Genomic DNA, 20,439 nt, shown 5'->3' with positions numbered 1-20,439 from the left:
TGCTTCCAGATTAAACATCCGGGAAACAAATCTGTTTGGATTTAACCACGTGACTATCTTCAGGACGAAAACCCCAAACACATACACGTCAGGTGTCAGATCTACAGGGATGTGATTTGCTTCCCGGATGAAGAAGAATATTAGAGTGTTCTTGTACGCCGCAGCATTCTTCCAGTTATATCGTATTTATCTAATAGGTGCCGGCCTCCAATAAGCGCCGGGTACGAAGCAAGGTACAACACAGTAAGCGCCTGGTATGTTACATTAAATTACTCCTCCCCTGAATAAATGAAAGCTTCGAATCGAAGGGTCCCGCATAAGCACTTCCGGTTGTTGAAAGAATTAGCGCCGGGGCGCTTACTAGAAAAAATACAGTATTTCTATAACAAAACGTTTTCGAGTCTAGGCCATTTACAAACAAGTGGTTGATAGCACGGGCAATGGTTGACAACATGGCGGTACCAGGGCATACATTGTGACCTGTGTGAGACTTGGGTGATGGGGATTTCTGCTGACCGGTATCCCCAACTGATTATACTTCATGTAGCATATCTGTTGGTTAAATGTTGTAAATAATACTGTAGCTTCATCACTTTTGCACCTCAACTGACTAAAGTGACATTTACTTCACGTTTCTTGCTTCTTACTTCTGTTTTTTACATAACATCTTGGAACAACGTATTTTTTGTGACTGACGATTTCTTTATTTTGAACATTCTGAAGCATACATATTTATTTAAAGCGTTTTTGACAATTTCTTTCTCTCGATAAAATCCCAGTCGGGGTACGAATACACTGAAGTGTCACCGACCCCGCCACGGATCCATTAGGTCACATCTTACCTCTGGCACAGGTTGGTGGGGACCAAATCTAACCTTGAATCCCGACAGGCCCAACTTGTACAATAAATCACATACTAAAACATCTTTATCAACAAAATGATACTCCTGAAATATGTGATGTTTAACGTCACTTCTGTGAGATCATAACACGACAAAGGCCTCCATTGTTATCCTGTGTCAAGGCAGAGGAATCGGCTGAACGATGTGAACGTGGGGAGGATTCCACACAACGTGTATCCTGTCAGGCTTGAAGCAAACTGCCATGTAAGTGTGATAACGACCAGCTCTATGTTGCGATCTAGGTAATAATTTATGTAACTATCTAAATAAAATGTTCCAAAGCATAAAGAGGCGATTCAGCGCACGGCGTGAACCTGTCGACATGCTAACTGAAAGACCGCACTCATCCCATGCGTTATGTTAAAGACTTCTGAGGAACTTAATGGATTCCTAATGCAGCTGGAACGGCGCAGGCGCCTGGTGTCGAAACCGCCATCGATGTCTGCCACTCTGCGCTTTTATGTATAACAGTGTATCCCTGTCCCTATACCATGGTTGGACCGATGATACAGCCCTTATTAAACACTAATGGAAGCCGCAATACAGAGCTGTTAGCGTGACGTAGAAAGTGTGTACATCGGTGTGAGGTACCAAGCATGTGGTGAGTGAGTAACTTGGTCTAGCGCCGCTTTAAAGAGTATATCATGTGTGTGTCAGATTGATGTGGGGGGAATGCCCAACGCGACAAGCGTTGTTGCGTCAATATCTACGGCAATGTTTTTCCCCTGACGACATTGGTGGCGTTGATGTTGATACCGACGTTTCAACACCGATGACGAAGACCTTGATGCCGGCGTTTAAACACCGATGACGTCGATGCCGAAGTTTATAAACGATTACCTTGATGTAAACATGGATGACGTTGAAGCAGAAGTTTATAAACGATGACCTTGATGCCAAATTTGAAATACCGATGACGTTGATGTCGAAGTTTAACATAAACGATCTGGATGTCGACATTTAAACACCAATGACGCTCATTGAGTTTTGTTAACGACGACCTTAATACCGATGTCAATCAGGCAGAAGTTTAAACACCGATTACTTATACCGTCGTTAAAACCCAAGTCGAGGTTGATTTATACACCGATGTCAATGAAACAGAAGTTTAAACACCGATTACTTATACCGTCGTTAAATCCAAAGTCGAGGTTGATTTATACACCGATGTCAACCAGGCAGAAGTTTAAACACCGATTACTTATAACGTCGTTAAAACCCAAGTCGAGGTTGATTTATACACCTATGCCAAAGTTTAAACACGTATCACGAAGATATCACCGCTAACTTACAAAAGACGTTGATGCAGACGTTGATACCGATGTTAAATAATTACATGAACACCGAGGGGATTCCGGATTAGACTTTGTCTCTTGTAATCTATGTTTGAGGTAAGAGTTGTGAAAATGGATCGGGTTGTAAGGGTAGGTGACCTAGCTGTTATTGTTCTAAAATGGTGTTGATCGATGCTCATGCTTTCAGTCACTGGTTCTCTTGGTCCAGAATCGCATTTGTACAGGCCGTGTGATTTAAATACTTACTCCACGGTCTCCATGTCCATTTCTCTTTCAGTATGCATATCTCGCTTTTACTCAACCGTTACGCTAAGCCTGTGCTCGAATCCAAGCTTGCATCCAAATAACAGTGCTCCTGTGTCCGAGACAAAGGGAGTTAACAGGTGTGTTCCCGAGTTCGAGACAAAGGGAGTTAACGGGTGTGTTCCTGAGTTCGAGACAAAGGGAGCTAACACCTGTGCTCCTGTGTTCGAGACAAAGGGCGTTAACACCTGTGCTCCTGTGTTCGAGACAAAGGGAGTTAATAGGTGTGTTCCCGAGTTCGAGACAAAGGGAGCCAACACCTGTACTCCTGTGTTCGAGACAAAGGGAGTTAACAGGTGTGTTCCTGAGATCCGGGGTAGAATAGGTCTTCAGCAACCCATGCTGGTCGTAAAAGGCGACTAACGGGATCGGGTGGTCAGGCTCGCTGACTTGGTTGATGCATGTTATCGACCCAAAGTGCGTGGATCGATGCTCATTATATTAATCACTGGATTGTCTAGTCCAGGCTCGATTATTTACAGACTGTCGTCATATTGCTGAGTGCGGCGTTAAACAACAAACCAACCAACATGTGCTCCTGTGTTCGAGATAAAGGGGGTTAACAGGCGAATGCTATACATTCTGGCTGTACAAAGACTCATGCCAGCGTAACGATGTTATAAACAGCTGATCTGGTTCCTACCCGAGTTGAACACTGAAGATGCTCGCAATAAACTAAAGACTATTATGCCAGTCCTGTCACGTTAAAGTTCAACAACGTGATTTTATTTGCGACATGGTCAGGGAGCGCCGCCGTCTACAACGGAGTACAGTCGGTTACACTGAGTCAGCCGGAGACTAGAGGAACACTTTATACGTGCGTGGGTGAGTGAGTGGGTGTCTGAACGTGTCAACGTGTGAGTTGATATCTGTGCGACTGCGAAGGTTCGTGAGTGAGTGGGGGAGAAGCGAATGAGTGAGTGAAACGAGTGGGAGGGTGAGTGACAGAGGGATAGCGGGGTAATAAAAGACACCTTGTGATCGATAGTGAGAACAACGGTCACGTCATCGGCGTTGATGGCGTACTAAACTGTCAGGGCACTCTTTCGGTAAAATAATCCTGTAATTCACTATATACTCGTTTCTTAGACCTGACTGTTTAAAGTAACGAAACAGACCACCAGATATTTGACGATCATTTGAGACTCGCTGGGATTTTAATTTTTAATTTTGCATCAGGTTTTACGATCAAAACAAACATTTGTTGGCAGGAAATTTTGAAAAAATTCCTGTTGTAAAAAAAATAGGTAAGCGTTCGATGTTTTCGTTCAGGTCAGAAATGGTACGTTTTGAAGGAGACGCTTAAGACATCTCGAGCTAGATTTTTGTAGCATTGATGAAAGCGTGTGATACACAACACATGAGAGTACAATATCAAAAGCACACATTTTAAAGCGCAAGGTCCTTTCTAAATCACAAAATTACCTTTTCTTGTGTTTTTCCGCATCTTGAATCAGTTAGGTTAAAGGTAGCCTCTCTGTTATGGAAAGGTTAGGGTGAAAGTCACTTCTCCATCTGTGGCCAATCGGGGTGAAGGTCGCTTCTCCATCTCTGGCCAATCGGGGTGAAGGTCGCTTCTCCATCTCTGGCCAATCGGGGTAAAGGTCGCTTCTCAATCTCTGGCCAGTCGGGGTGAAGGTCGCTTCTCCATCTCTTGCCAATCGGGGTGAAGGTCGCTTCTCCATCTCTGGCCAGTCGGGGTGAAGGTCGCTTCTCCATCTCTTGCCAATCGAGGTGAAGGTCGGTTCTCCATCTTGAGTCAGAGTTGGTGAAGGTCGCTTCTCCATCCATTTTCACACCTGAAAAAGGAATAATGGATAACGTATGAAATACATGCATGGACCAGTCTCCTAGTTACCTTCATTTCACAGAATACGAACATTAGTTAGTGTTCCACCACAATCTTAACTGTTCCACCAGACCCATCAACATTTCACCCCTCCCAAAACTGTTCCACACAACCGAACTATATTCAACCCCACCCTAAATTGTCCCGCTCCACCCAACTATATTCCACCCGACCCTTAACTGTTCCATCCGACCCTTAACTGTTCCACTCCACCCTTAATTGTTCCACCCGACCCTTAACTGTTCCACCCGACCCTTAACTGTTCCACCCGACCCTTAACTGTTCCACCCCACCCTTAACTGTTCCACCCCACCCTAAACTGTTCCACTCCACCCTTAATTGTTCCACCCGACCCTTAACTGTTCCACCCGACCCTTAACTGTTCCACCCGACCCTTAACTGTTCCACCCGACCCTTAACTGTTCCACCCCACCCTTAACTGTTCCACCACTCCCTTAACTGTTCAACCCCACCCTTAACTGTTCCACCCCACCCTTAACTGTTCCACCCCACCCTTAACTGTTCCACCCCACCCTGAACTGTTCCACCCCACCCTAAACTATTCCACACAACCCTAAACTGTTCCACCCGACCCTTACCTGTCTTACCCCACCCTGAACTGTACCACCCTACCCTTAACTGTTCCACCCCACCCTTAACTGTTCCACCCCACCCTAAACTATTCCACACAACCCTAAACTGTTCCACCCGACCCTTAACTGTTCCACCCCACCCTTAACTGTTCCACTCCACCCTTAACTGTTCCACCCCACCCTTAACTGTTCCACTCCACCCTTAACTGTTCCACCCAACCCTAAACTATTCCACACAACCCTAAACTGTTCCACCCGACCCTAACTGTTCCACCCCACCCTTAACTGTTCCACTCCACCCTTAATTGTTCCATCCGACCCTTAACTGTTCCACCCCACCCTAAACTTTTCCACACAACCCTAAACTGTTCCACCCCACCCTTAACTGTTCCACACAACCCTAAACTGTTCCACTCCACCCTGAACTGTTCCACCCAACCCTAAACTGTTCCAACCGACCCTTAACTGTTCCACCCCACCCTTAACTGTTCCACACAACCCTAAACTGTTCCACTCCACCCTAAACTGTTCCACCCAACCCTAAACTGTTCCAACCGACCCTTAACTGTTCAACCCGACCCTTAACTGTTCAACCCCACCCTTAACTGTTCCACCCCACCCTTAAATGTTCCATCCCACCCTAAACTGTTCCACCCCTTCCTAAACTATTCCACCCCAACCTGAACTGTTCCATCCCACCCTAAACTGTTCCATCCCACCCTAAAACTGTTCCACCCCACCCTGAACTGTTCCACCCCTTCCTAAACTGTTCCACCCCACCCTAAACTGTTCCATCCCACCCTGAACTGTACCACCCACCCCTGAACTGTTCCACCCCACCCTAAACTGTTCCATCCAACCCTGAACTGTTCCACCCCACCCTAAACTGTTCCATCCCACCCTGAACTGTTCCATCCCACCCTAAACTGTTCCATCCCACCCTGAACTGTTTCATCCCACCCTGAACTGTTTCATCCCACCCTGAACTGTTTCATCCCACCCTGAACTGTTCCATCCCACCCTAAACTGTTCCACCCCCACCCTGAACTGTTCCATCCCACCCTAAACTGTTCCACTCAACCCAACAATATTCCACCCCACCCTAAACTGTTCCCCTCCACCCAACAAATGCAACCGCTCCCTAAACTGTTCCACAATACCAAATGTATTCAACCCCATTCTAAACTTTTCCACCCCATCCAGCTTAGGCATTGACGCCACCTCATCACACTCGTTGCATTAAATAGAACCAGCCTGGCCATAAAACATCCCTCTAAAGATAATTATCGTTTTCCTATTCCCAACAATACCCTTAACTCCGCTGTACGTTCCCACCCCCAAATGACCAGTTCGTCAATACCGTATGTCTTTATACCCTAGTTGCTATCATTACTGATTATTTCAAACCCCAAATCTCTTATTTTTCCATCCAATCCTTCACCGTGAGAGCGACCGTAGATCAAAGATAGTGTTAATCCCAAAATGGAGACTTGTGCATGATCGCCCAGATCAAGAGTGCGACTGGAGGGAAGTGAACCTCCCTGATTAAAGAACAGGGGGCGCTGCTTGCCCTAGCCCCAAACTAGGACAGTCACCGACATGGTGACTTACTCACGTGTCTACCTGTCTGATTCCGGACTGTTTACACCTTCCACCAGAGGGCTACACCTAAACCGTTACCAGCCCTGATCAGGGATATATGTGCATATGTGGCATTAGCTTTCATGAAAAACAGCTGTGATACTTTGGTACTGGTAATTGAACTGCTCACTCAATCATGGCTGCGAAGGTTCATCATGGTCGGATATGTTCTTACTGTAACTTCAGTCCGGAAAAAGTGTTTTGAGCTTTGGATAAAATGGCGAATATGCTCATGAGACTTTCGCTGTGTTAAACACGGTTAAAGACAAATCATGCTACATTCAGACCTGCGTTCCAGGTGTAGTACTATGTGATATGCATTGCTTAACTCACACGGTCAGAAAAATAAGCAAACAAAAGTTCCCCTAAATAGAAGTCCCCTGAACGACAAGGTATGCCCTTACTTTCATAAGTTCAGTTCATGAGGTACCAGCTGAAGAATATTCAATCGCCGCCACCATCACCCTTATCACACAAGTGATCGCATAGCATCATCAACGTCGTTACCTTCCTCATCATCATCAAATAAGTGATAATTTACTTCATAATCATCATCATCGACGTCTCCGTCGTTATCATCATCATCGTCGTCGTCATGATATAAACAACTTACATCATTATCGTCAGTCATTGTCACCCTCGTCGTCGTCATTATCATCCTCGTCATCATATAAGTGATAACTTAGATCATCAACTTCATTGACAGCGTCTTCATCACCGTCGTCATCACACAAGAGATAACTTATATTATCATTACAGTCACTGTCATCATATAAGTGATAACTTTTGTCATCATCACCGACATCATCACTTCATCTGGAAGTAGTTGTAGCCAGATTAGTGACACAGTCGTCATCGTCTCCACCATCATCATCAATCGTATCTCCGTCGGCTTAAAAGATTGTAAGTAGTAGATGTATTTGGACATTATAGTATCCGTAATTTAGTAGCCATGTAGCGACTTTGTTATAGTAGCGGTGAGTAGTTGTAGTGGTACTAGTACTGGTACCAGTAGTACTACTAGTACTAGTAGTAGTTGCAGAAGCAGCAGTAATCCGCTGCACTCAGCAATAATCCAGCTGTATGACGGCGGTCTGTAAACAATCGCGTCTGGACCAGATAATCCAGTGATTGATATCAGCAGCGAGCCACGCAATTGGGATATGACGACATGCATCAACCAAGTCAGCGAGCCTGACCACCCGATCACGTTAGTCGCCTCTTACGACGAGCATGGCTTTCTGAACACCAAGTCTAACCCGATCTTCAAGGGTCAGCATCAATAGCAGCAGCAGCAGCAGCAGTAGTAGTAGTAGTAGTAGTAGTAGTAGTAGTAGTAGTAGTAGTAGTAGAAGCATTATTCTGATATATTATCATTATTTTTATTATCGGTAGTAGTAGCGGTAGTAGTTTAGTATGATCATCATACATTCATGACACCGAAATCAGTCCATAGTACTTTTATTCGTACTAGGCCTATATCCTTGTATCGTCCCCGAAGTGGTGACCGCGATACATTGCTTCACTCACGGAGTCGCCGCTGTCGTCATTCATGCCCACTTAGATTGCGAGTGTAGACACAAATAGACGCTCCGATCCATGCCAGAGAGCGCATCCTATATTTAGATCTAATTCAATGCTAATATATTGTCCCCGTCAAATCACTTCCGTTTAAGACACCTTAACAAAAGCCTTCACCTTAGCTGATGCGTTGGCAAAATCGAAATTCGCACCAAATATAGACCTGATGTCAGAATAAGTGTTTTTCTCTAATCTAGAGAGCTCTACACCAAAGGGAGACCACCCACGTAGCAGTCAGCTGATGGGGAAAGTCGAAACATCTAAAAATCAATATCTCCGATCAATGACATCGAACTGTGCGTGCTAGTGTAGGTATCGTCACGCATCATCCCCCGATAAGCCCACGCATGCCGCTTTGCCATGAACGGCGAAATGTCATCGTGTTATTGTACAAACATCTTTAAATCGATAGTTCCTGACTCCAAGTTATTTTTTTAAATCCTGCTGCAGCTGCTAAAATGTAGTTAGGATTGATAAGACAGAAAAATCGCTTCCTAAAGTCGACGTAGCAGGGCCATGGTGGAAAGTTCCCATGCATGATAGTCCAAATGACATGCAGTTGTTAAATCACCTGCATTTTGCCATGTATGTTGCGTCGCGTGAGATTGAAACAGGATGACGTCACAAGACAACAACCCATGCTCGTAGCTGCACATGAAGATACGTACCATACATGCTAGCCGTGCATGTTGCGTGCAGATGACCCGCTAATTTGCATATGACCTCTGCAAACCTGCTTTCGATGCACTGAGCATTGGGAGTGTGACGCTGTATACAGATTGTGTTTGGGAGTAGAGCGGTGTGTGTTATTCAAACCACGCCGCTCTATATTCAGGATATTTCATATAGGTGGATATACTTTACCGTAAGACTGCAATCAAGGAAGATGGCGGGTAGGTAGCCAATTGTCCTGGTTTTTTTCGTATTACATCATAGCTGTGCCGCTGCTGAGCCGTACGGTTACATAACCGACAACAAAACACGAAGGCAGGTTGCCTCGCCAGTCAGAGACAGGGCGTCTTGACCCAGAGAGGTAGTCTGTATTTCCCAGCCCTAGGGATCGATACGCCAGGCCCGGGGGTGGCGGTAGGGGGTGGGGTGGGAGAGTGTACCGGTCACGCTGAACCTCACCCTATGTTATTTAGTGATATATAGGATTATATTGTTTGGAATGCAGCCAGTTGGGCTAAAAAGTGTTCATGACACAGGCGAACGGAATTTGACAAGAGAAGATCCAACCGAAGAGCTCCTTGTATTCAGAAAGCCCCCATAACGTAATCACGCCTTGGGGGAAAGGACCGCTTGTCAGACAAACCCGTGTCGGCTATCAACCCCCAGCCCTAGACAGGTCTCATGCTGTCTCGTCAGTTGTCAAAACTAGGCTAAACTCACACATTCAAGCTATATGGTACATTTACACACATTATTATTTCTATTGTTTATTCCCCTTTACATGTAACAGTTGCGATAGGTCTTTAGTCTGTGACGAGTACACCTTATCGTCGCATCAGTTTTGATTGCAACGGGCGACGCGCCGCGCCTTCAGTATGGTGAGATTCACATTGGAAGGCCGACTCTCTGTTTACGCTGGCAAACGATTACATAATCAAACGCCATAACTGTCAGTCTCAATATTGCGCATGCGCAAAGGGTATTTAGGGTCATGGCCCTTTGGATCTGTCTGAGGGACACGTGACACGCTTTTCTCGCACAATTTCAAAGTCTCGTTCTATTTGCTAGGGTGGTTATTTGACAGTATAGTGTTGTATTTAGACTGCTGGGGTGATAGCAGTGTGACGTTAGCTAGTCAGTTGAAAGGAAGCGCTCAATTGAATCGCTCTTCCACTGGATAGAAAACTATAGCCTGCGTCGGCAATAGGCCACAAATACAATAACCACGACTGCACCAACTTGAAGATAACCACAAGTTTCAGAATTATAACTCATACCCCAGCACTGCCATTAATCCTCGCATTTCAACAAGTGGAACACTCGCAATACGATGATTATTTCCCCCCTGTCACCAGTTGTTAGGGCGGTCGCTTCATGCGTGGTGTCGCGGGCTCTCTCAACAAGCGCGTTCATTGCTTGTATTGTGTCCACCGCTCTACCTGCTTAACGAGCGTTGATGTAGGAGAGAATTTGGTTGCAAAGCGAAACACCCACTAGATCATATCAGCGAAATAAGCATCCATTAAAAGCATAAATCCTTCTAAACTAGCCTCCATTTCCAACAAACACGACTCTACAAGAAAGCCCTATCATCTGGACTGTAATTACAGTCATGAGCATTGTATAGTTTTTTCAAATGATCGTACACAAAGCGGCATTGTGCGACCTGTTATATTTGCCGGTAACTTCTAACATTCTCCGGTCGACGTCTTAAAGAGATTGTGAGAAAATGTCCCCCATGTAATCGCTAAGTGGTGTGAGCCAGTTAGCGTGAAGAATCCATTTTTTATCAAGTCGAACATTTTCTTTCCTGACACCGCTATGGACACAGTGTTGACTATTTTACAGCGTCTGGTGCATAGTGCATCTGGATGTCCGTCTGTCTGAATGTCTGTAAACAAGTTTGCTTCCTTCTGAGTTTGTTTGCTTCTTTCCTGTGTCTGCTTCATTCTGTATCTGGTTGCTTCTTCCTGTGTCTGATTGCTTCCTTCTGTGTCTGTTAGCTTCCTTCTGCCTGTTTGCTTCTTTCTGTGTCTGATTGCTTCCTTCTGTATATGTGTGCTTCCTTCTGTGTTTGTTTGCGTCGTTCTATGTCTGCCTCTTCCTGTGTCTGTTAGCTTGTTACTGTTTCTGTTTGCTTCCTTCTATCTGTTTGCTTCCTTCTGTGTCTGTTTGCTTCGTTCTATGTCTGCCTCTTCCTGTGTCTGTTAGCTTGTTACTGTTTCTGTTTGCCTCCTTCTATCTGTTTGCTTCCTTCTGTGTCTGTTTGCTTCCTTCTGTGCCTGGTTGCCTCTTCCTGTGTCTGGTTGCTTCTTCCTGTGTCTGTTTTCTTTACGTAATAATATTCTTCATTAGGTTATTCTGTGCAGCTTCTATCCAACTGTGTCTGATAAACTATCTGGGTGTCTGTTTCAACGATTGTCGCTGTCTGTTACCACGGACTACCTGGATATTTCTCTTTTTGCATGATTGCATGATTGTTTGTCTCATCTTGATTGTGATTCACTGTATAATTATCTGTCGGACTGACTGTCTTTTGTGTCTGCATGTGATTGTATGTGTGTCTGTATCGGATACCACCCTGAGTATGGCCATCCTCTCTCTGTCGTCTGGCTGAAGGTGGTTGTCAGTTCCGTCTTGTCTGTTCGTCTTTTCCCGTCCGTCTGTGTCAGCTTCTGTGTGCTGTCCCTGACAACCATTTTTCATTCACTCACTCTTTTTCTCTTTTCTTTTTATCTGTGTCTCCTTTTTCTGTCTATCTTTTTGTCTGCCTGTCCTTTTATATCTGGTATGTCGTTTTCTGCCTACCTGGTCTCTAGTTGTCTGTATCTATCTTTTACTATCTCCACCTGACGGTCTCTTTCTGTCTGTCACTGTCTGTTTTGCCTATTTCTATCGGATTGTCTGCGTCTCTCGGCAATTCTCAGTCCCTGTCTCTTTCAGTGTGTCACAATCTGATTGTCTGTGTAATTGTCAACGCGCCCAAGACCGATGGCCATGGAAATATAGGCGACAAAGCCTATCCATAGAAGTCACGTGTCTAACCCTGTGTAAATTCAGCTGTACACACCCACCCCAAGCAAAGGATAAACGACAACAACAACCCATAAAAATGCACAGTCATTTACACACAACATGAAGAACTCCACTCAAAAGCTCCTGACAGCTCTCAAACAAGAAAACCCTTGTCACGATAAGTCTTGACCTTTTCAAATTCACAACTTATAGTGGTAAGACTGAACCATGCCCATTCCTTTTATCCTTTCACAGCTACTGTCGGCAGAAACAGTTTCAAATCGGGGGATTGCCAGAGTATAAACTCGAGGGGAAAGCCAGAATATCAGTATCAAGTTCAGGCTGAAGGCTTGTTTGTTTAAACAGGGTAATGCGTAGAGTGTCAACTTCAGGGGAAAGGCTATATAGGAGTATCAAATCAGAAGGGAAGCCTATAGAGTATCAAATAAGGTGAAAGAATAAAGGTTCAAATCAGGGAAAGGCTATAGAGTATGAAGTCCAGGGAAAAGGCTGCAGAGTATCAAATTAGGGGAAAGACTGTCGAGTATCAAATCAAGGGAAGGCTGTAGAGTATCAAATCAGGGGAGGGCAATAGAGTATCAAATCAAGGGAAGGCTGTAGAGTATCAAATCAGGGGAGGGCAATAGTGTATCAAATCAGGAGAGGGCAATAGAGTATCAAATCAAGGTCAGGCTGTAGAGTATCAAATCAGGAGAGGGCAATAGAGTATCAAATCAGGGGAGGGCAATAGTGTATCAAACCAGGGGAGGACAATAGAGTATCAAATCAAGGGAAGGCTATAGAGTATCAAATCAGGGGAGGGCAATAGTGTATCAAATCAAGGGAGGGCAATAGTGTATCAAATCAAGGGAAGGCTGTAGAGTATCAAATCAGGGTCAGGCTGTAGAGTATGAAATCAGGAGATGGCGATAGAGTATCAAATCAAGGGAAGGTTGTAGAGTATCAATTCAGGAGAGGGCAATAGAGTATCAAATCAGGGGAGGGCTGTACAGTATCAAATCAGGGGAGGGCAATAGTGTATCAAATCAGGGGAGGGCAATAGAGTATCAAATCAAGGGAAGGCTGTAGAGTATCAAATCAGGGGAGGGCAATAGTGTATCAAATCAGGGGAGGGCAATAGAGTATCAAATCAAGGGAAGGCTGTAGAGTATCAAATCAGGGGAGGGCAATAGTGTATCAAATCAGGGGAGGACAATAGAGTATCAAATCAAGGGAAGGCTGTAGAGTATCAAATCAGGGGAGGGCAATAGAGTATCAAATCAGGGGAGGGCAATAGTGTATCAAATCAGGGGAGAGCAATTGGGTATCAAATCAAGGGAAGGCTGTAGTGTATCAATGCAGGAGAGGGCTATAGAGTATCAAATCAAGGGAAGGCTGTAGTGTATCAAATCAGGGGAGGGCTATAGAGTATCAAATCAAGGGAAGGCTGTTGTGTATCAAATCAGGGGAGGGCTATCGAGTACCAAATCAAGGGAAGGCTGTTGTGTATCAAATCAGGGGAGGGCTATAGAGTATCAAATCAAGGGAAGGCTGTTGTGTATCAAATCAGGGGAGGGCTATAGAGTATTAAATCAAGGGACGGCTGTAGTGTATCAAATCAGGGGATGGCTATAGAGTATCAGTGAGTGAGTGAGTGAGTGAAATTTAACGTCACATCGGCAATATTTCAGCCATATCGTGACGAACTATAGAGTATCAAATCAAGGGAAGGCTGTAGTGTATCAAATCAGGGGATGGCTATAGAGTATCAAATCAAGGTCAGGCTGTAGAGTATCAAATCAGGGGAGGGCAATAGTGTATCATGTCAGGGGAGGGCAATAGAGTATCAAATCAAGGGAAGGCTGTTGTGTATAAAATCAGGGGATGGCTATAGAGTATTATTTCATGGGAAGGCTGTAGTGTATCAAATCAGGGGATGGCTATAGAGTATCAAATCAAGGGAAGGCTGTTGTGTATCAAATCAGGGGAGGGCTATAGAGTATTTAATCAAGGGAGGGCTGTAGTGTATCAAATCAGGGGAGGGCTATAGAGTATCAAGTCAAGGGAAGGCTGTAGAGTATGAAATCAGGTGAAGGCTATGCAGTATCAAATCAGGGGATCAGGGGGAAGACTATGGAGTATCAAATGAGGGGGAAGACTATGGAGTATCAAATGAGGGGGAAGACTATGGTGTATCAAATCAGGGGGAAGACCCTGGAGTATCAAATCAGGGGGAAGACTATGGAGTATCAAATCAGGGGGAAGACTATGGAGTATCAAATCAGGGGGAAGACTATGGAGTATCAAATCAGGGGGAAGACTATGGAGTATCAAATCAGGGGGAAGACAGTAGCAAATATCACAACTATAATGGAAAAAAACACTCATTATGGAAGACCATTTCGACTTGATATGTACACCTTCATGATGTTATGTTTGAGAGATTCATGTTCCTGACGACAATAATTCAGACGTTTTAATATTACATCTTTATAAGGTTCACGACATTTCTCAACTGGGTTATAATATTTTTGGTTTAATGTCCATCAAACTATAAGCCATTTCGTATTCCATCTGAGGTCATATAAAATTCCAAATGTCAAGAAATATGAAGTTGTTCGCGTGTATATATAAACACTCATGCAAAGGTTGTCAGCACCAGCTAAAGATAGCTTCTCTCATCGGAATGAGAGTGGAACCAACAGGATTAACGGTGAGAAAATGAGGCTGTAACTAATGCTGGATCCTTGGACTGGTCTCACTTTGCACCCCGTGGAAGCTCCGTTCCTCGTGGATTAACACACGAGCAGCGTTGAGGATGAAGCGGTGTTTGATTGCATTAAATCGACAAGTGATCATATCATAAGAAGAGCGCGTTATGGCAGTTTAGAACTGATTGCAGCGCATCCGTCAGCTGATCACGAGATCGCGGCGTACACGGGACCTTAGCGAGAACTCCGCTAACGCGCACTGGTAGAGATATTTGTACGTCTCGACGTCTGGGCAATATCCGTGGCGATTAGTTTCATATTTAGACGGCTTTTACGCAGTCAGTTGTGCTGTTAGGGCAATCTTGGGAATATCATTGAACCAATACGTAACTAAGTTGCATAGCTTCAGACAAGCGGAGTCAATTTAGTGCGGTCAATGGCTGTTTGATTGAATATTTTCGTATTTTATTCGAAAACATTTATCAGGATGTCCAAACAGAGCCATTTTATCGCCACTTGCATCTCATCCTATGATTGATTAGTATGTCCGCCTGGAAGAGGCTACTTTCTCGCGTACATTCACTGAGCTGTAGAGCCATTTTATGAACAACAATGGTTATCCTAAAACCTGGACATGACATGGATGGTTACATCATTGATACCTGGAGGATTTATGAACACTCGTTTGGGGCCAGTATCTATATTTGTGTGTCGTACACTTTGGGTAATCATCTTCATCGACAGGTTGCAGATATCGTATCACACAACTTGAATATATGTCAACATTATGGTATGGAATTACTATGTTTGTGTGCAAGTCGTTATTCCAACTTACGACATTGTTGGGTGGTAGGGTAATTTGGTGTCTAAAGCTTTCGCTTGTCACGCGGAATATCCGTTTTGGAACCGCAGAATGGCATTCCCAACCCACAACACGCTTCGTACTGATGTGTGATAAGGTGGTAGTGGCAGCATGGTAAGACAACAGGTGGAACAGCCAGTGAAAATTAGGGGAAAGCCAGAGTATCAAACCGGGGGAAAGCCAGAGTATCAAACCGGGGGAAAGCCAGAGTATCAAATCCGTGGATTGCTAGATTATCAAATCACGGGAATGCCAGAGTATCAAATTCTGGGGCCAGTGTTTCTGAAAGGAGTGACATGCCCAAAAATATTTGAAATTGTACAGACATTTCAATAGACGCTCGGTATAATTGCCGAGAGAAGCAACCGGTAGATCAAACATTTAAGTGTTTATAATCCTGCAAAAACAGGAAACACAACTCCGACGGATACACGCTCTTAATGTTGTAGCTGATACGACAGGGAATTGTGTGAGTGAGTGCTGGGAGTAAGGGTAGGTGGGAGGCTGGGTGGTAGGAAGGGCGGTTGAGTTAGTGATTGGGCTTGTGAGCAGTTGGGTGGGTGAATGAGTGAGGCAGTGGGCAGACATTGAAGGTTGACGAAAGCAACATATTTATGTGGTAAGCGAAGGCCTGAGATCGAATCCCCACATGGGCACAATCTGAGAAGCCCCGGACGAACTCGTAATGGGTCTAAGCCTACGCTAAAAGTGCCGTACAAGCATTTACTGAAGCAAGACATTCAAACAATCTTGACTTTTCAAGGCGGCCTTCATTCTGGCCAATTAGCAGTCATTTCACGTTTTATCCGGAAGTCATTCAAAAAAGTTTGTTTAACAACGCCTTCAGGACATTCCTGACATCTCCTTCGTAACATTACTGGCATCTCCTTCAGGACATTACTGGCATCTCCTCCAGGACATTACTGGCATCTCCTTCAGGACATTACTGGCATCTCCTTCAGGACATTACTGGCATCTCCTTCAGGACATTACTGGCATCTCCTTCAGGACATTACTGGCATCTCCTTCGGGACATTACTGGCATCTCCTTCAGGACATTACTGGCATCTCCATCGGGACATTAATGACAACGCCTTCATGACATTAGTAACAATACCTTCGGGACATTAATGACAACACGTTCGGGACATTAATGACAACGCCTTCGGGACATCAATAACAATGCATTCGAGACTTTAATGACAACACGTTCAGGACAGTAACGACAATGCCTTCGTGACATTAATGACAACGCCTTCATGACATTAGTAACAATGCCTTCAGGACTTTAATGACAACACGTTCAGGACATTAATAACAACGCCTTCATGACAATAATAACAATGCCTTCGAGACTTTAATGACAACACGTTCGGGACATTAATGACAACGCCTTCGTGACATTAATAACAACGCCTTCATGACATTAGTAACAATGCCTTCGGGACATTAATGACAACACGTTCGGGACACTAATGACAACGCCTTTGGGACTTTAATGACAACACGTTCTGGACATTAATAACAACGCCTTCATGACAATAATAACAATGCATTCGAGACTTTAATGACAACACGTTCGGGACATTAACGACAACGCCTTCATGACAATAATAACAATGCCTTCGAGACTTTAATGACAACACGTTCAGGACAGTAACGACAACGCCTTCGAGATTTTAATGACAACACGTTCGGGACATTAACGACAACGCCTTCGGGACATTAATAACAACGCCTTCATGACATTAGTAACAATGCCTTCGGGACATTAATGACAACACGTTCGGGACATTAATAACAACGCCTTCATGACAATAATAACAATGCCTTCGAGACTTTAATGACAACACGTTCGGGACATTAATGACAACGCCTTCGTGACATTAATAACAACGCCTTCATGACATTAGTAACAATGCCTTCAGGACTTTAATGACAACACGTTCAGGACATTAATAACAACGCCTTCATGACAATAATAACAATGCCTTCGGGACATTAATGACAACACGTTCGGGACACTAATGACAACGCCTTTGGGACTTTAATGACAACACGTTCGGGACATTAATAACAACGCCTTCATGACAATAATAACAATGCATTCGAGACTTTAATGACAACACGTTCGGGACATTAACGACAACGCCTTCATGACAATAATAACAATGCATTCGAGACTTTAATGACAACACGTTCGGGACATTAACGACAACGCCTTCGTGACATTAATGAAAACGCGTTCATGATATTAATGACAACACGTTCGGGACATTAATGACAACGCCTTCATGACAATAATAACAATGCATTCGAGACTTTAATGACAACACGTTCGGGACATTAACGACAACGCCTTCGTGACATTATTAACAACGCCTTCATGACATTAGTAACAATGCCTTCATGACATTAGTAACAATGCCTTCCGGACTTTAATGACAACACGTTCGGGACATTAATGACAACGCCTTCATGACATTAGTAACAATGCCTTCAGGACTTTAATGACAACACGTTCGGGACATTAATAACAACGCCTTCATGACATTAGTAACAATGCCTTCATGACATTAGTAATAATGCCTTCCGGACTTTAATGACAACACGTTCGGGACATTAATGACAACGCCTTCATGACAATAAAAAAAATGCATTCGAGACTTAAATGACAACACGTTCAGGACATTAACGAAAACGCCTTCGTGACATTAATGACAACGCGTTCATGACAATAATAACAATGCCTTCATGACAATAATGACAATGTCTTCAGGACTTTAATGACAACACGTTCGGGACATTAATGACAACGCCTTCGGGACATTAATACCAACGCCTTCATGACATCAGTAACAATGCCTTCATGTCATTAGTAACAATGCCTTCAGGACTTTAATGACAACACGTTCGGGACATTAATAACAACACCTTCATGACATTAATGACAACGCGTTCTAGACAATAATAACAATGCCTTCGAGACTTTAATGACAACATGTTCGGGACATTAATGACAACGCCTTCGGAACATTAATAACAACGCCTTCATGACATTAGTAACAATGCCTTCAGGACTTTAATGACAACACGTTCATGACATTAATAACAACGCCTTCACGACATTAGTAACAATGCCTTCATGACATTAATGACAACACGTTCGGGACATTAATGACAACGCCTTCGGGACATTAATAACAACGCCTTCATGACATCAGTAACAATGCCTTCATGACATTAGTAACAATGCCTTCAGGACTTTAATGACAACGCGTTCTAGACAATAACATTGCCTTCGAGACTTTAATGACAACACGTTCGGGACATTATTGACAACGCCTTCATGTCATTAATGACAACGCGTTCTAGACAATAACAATGCCTTCGAGACTTTAATGACAACACGTTCGGGACATTAATAACAACGCCTTCATGTCATTAATGACAACGCGTTCTAGACAATAACAATGCCTTCGAGACTTTAATGACAACACGTTCGGGACATTATTGACAACGCTTTCGGGACATTAATAACAACGCCTTCATGACATCAGTAACAATGCCTTCATGACATTAGTAACAATGCCTTCAGGACTTTAATGACAACACGTTCGGGACACTAATGACAACGCCTTCGGGACATTATTAACAACGCCTTCATGACATTAGTAACAATGCCTTCGGGACATTAATGACAACACCTTCATGACAATAATAACAATGCCTTCGAGACTTTAATGACAACACGTTCGGGACATTAATGACAACGCCTTCGCATGTTCGGGACATTAATGACAACGCCTAGAATTGAAAGGAAATTGTCAATAAATTGTGGCTGCAGTTCCGTTTTAAGGAACATGTGAACATATACCATCGTATGATAAATAGCGTTAATGTCACTATCATAAAAAAATGAAAATGTTTTAGTAAATAATGACAATACTGTTTTCCGTCATCAAACTCCATGAACTGTGATCGTTTCACATGATTCGTACATGATGCATACCTCATTTAAATTGTATAACGCTGCTGCATTCGTAAATGTGCAATGCATGAAAGTTCCTTCTATTCCAGATCCCCGTAGTCTCAGAATAGAATAATGTCCTGTCATGCAACGCCACAGCCGTTGTCCGCATCTACATACACGACGGCCGCATCTTGACGGCATGGTCAAATCATTTTCGCACTTTTTCGTGGGTTCTTTTTGACAGCGGCGACAGCGCGACCAGCCCCCGCGGCTCTGTCGGGCCTTGTTCAAATAAAACTCAGGTTGTTTAAAAAGCCATTAATTCCGATGTGATATTTTGTTTGTTTTCTAAACGTTGAGGCATGAAGGGAATATGTATATTTCATACACGTTACCTTACATACGTCACCAAGATACTGGTGGTATATAAGACCTATATAGGTTCTCATCCGCGTGGTGTAACAACATTACAATAGAATGACACACAGCTTGCTCAACCTCATCTCTGTTGGTATCACTAGTTTCACTGATTCACGTTGCTATCACATTACATATACTTTCTGTTTTACAAAAGCTTTTTCCAAAGTCTCCTGTCATGATGTACGGAGGGATAATTTGATATTCGGTAAACAGTATTTTGCAATAATTATGATTTCTCAATGACTTGTTTCTACATGACTTATATAATGCCGATGCGGGGTTAAATTTTAACTCACTCACTCAATGACTTATTTTATGTAGGTAACGTATGGTACGTAAAGGGCGGGTCAGAATGCATCTGAAACTACACTTTCATGGAAATAATAAATCGCAAGTGTTTCTGTAGCATTTCCTTGGCTAACCAAGAATTCTTTTCATCACCTAAACAAGACCACGCCCTCTAAAGGGCTACTGTTACCTGATTGGCGGATAATAGAATGGACGGGGCTGAATGACGTCTTTGATTCCGTAAGGTCGTTTCATTTTAGCTTTAATGATTAAATAGGCAGTCTGTGAAGTTAATATTGCTGACGTACATTTCTACTGTAGGCATACGTGACTA

The 20,439-nt window shown here is 43.7% G+C and overlaps 2 protein-coding genes across 7 annotated transcripts in view; one reads left to right on the top strand and one right to left on the bottom strand.

The window, feature by feature from the left end:
- Nucleotides 1-20,439, bottom strand: part of LOC124147998 — a 434,301-nt gene that overhangs the window by 263,279 nt on the left and 150,583 nt on the right. For all 5 annotated transcript variants that reach the window (XM_048398395.1, XM_048398387.1, XM_048398385.1 and 2 more), the window contains one exon: nt 3,926-4,299. The gene's annotated coding sequence lies outside the window, so the exon portion shown is untranslated. The remainder of the gene's footprint in view (nt 1-3,925; nt 4,300-20,439) is intronic.
- Nucleotides 8,438-20,439, top strand: part of LOC124148000 — a 261,572-nt gene continuing 249,570 nt past the window's right edge. For both annotated transcript variants that reach the window (XM_046518913.2, XM_046518914.2), the window contains exon 1: nt 8,438-9,057. The gene's annotated coding sequence lies outside the window, so the exon portion shown is untranslated. The remainder of the gene's footprint in view (nt 9,058-20,439) is intronic.

Source organism: Haliotis rufescens, unplaced genomic scaffold, assembly GCF_023055435.1.
Source record: "Haliotis rufescens isolate VD_foot unplaced genomic scaffold, xgHalRufe1.0.p SCAF_18, whole genome shotgun sequence".
In the NCBI taxonomy this organism is placed as follows: Eukaryota; Metazoa; Mollusca; class Gastropoda; order Lepetellida; family Haliotidae; genus Haliotis; species Haliotis rufescens.
This window is presented reverse-complemented; position numbering and strand designations above follow the sequence as displayed.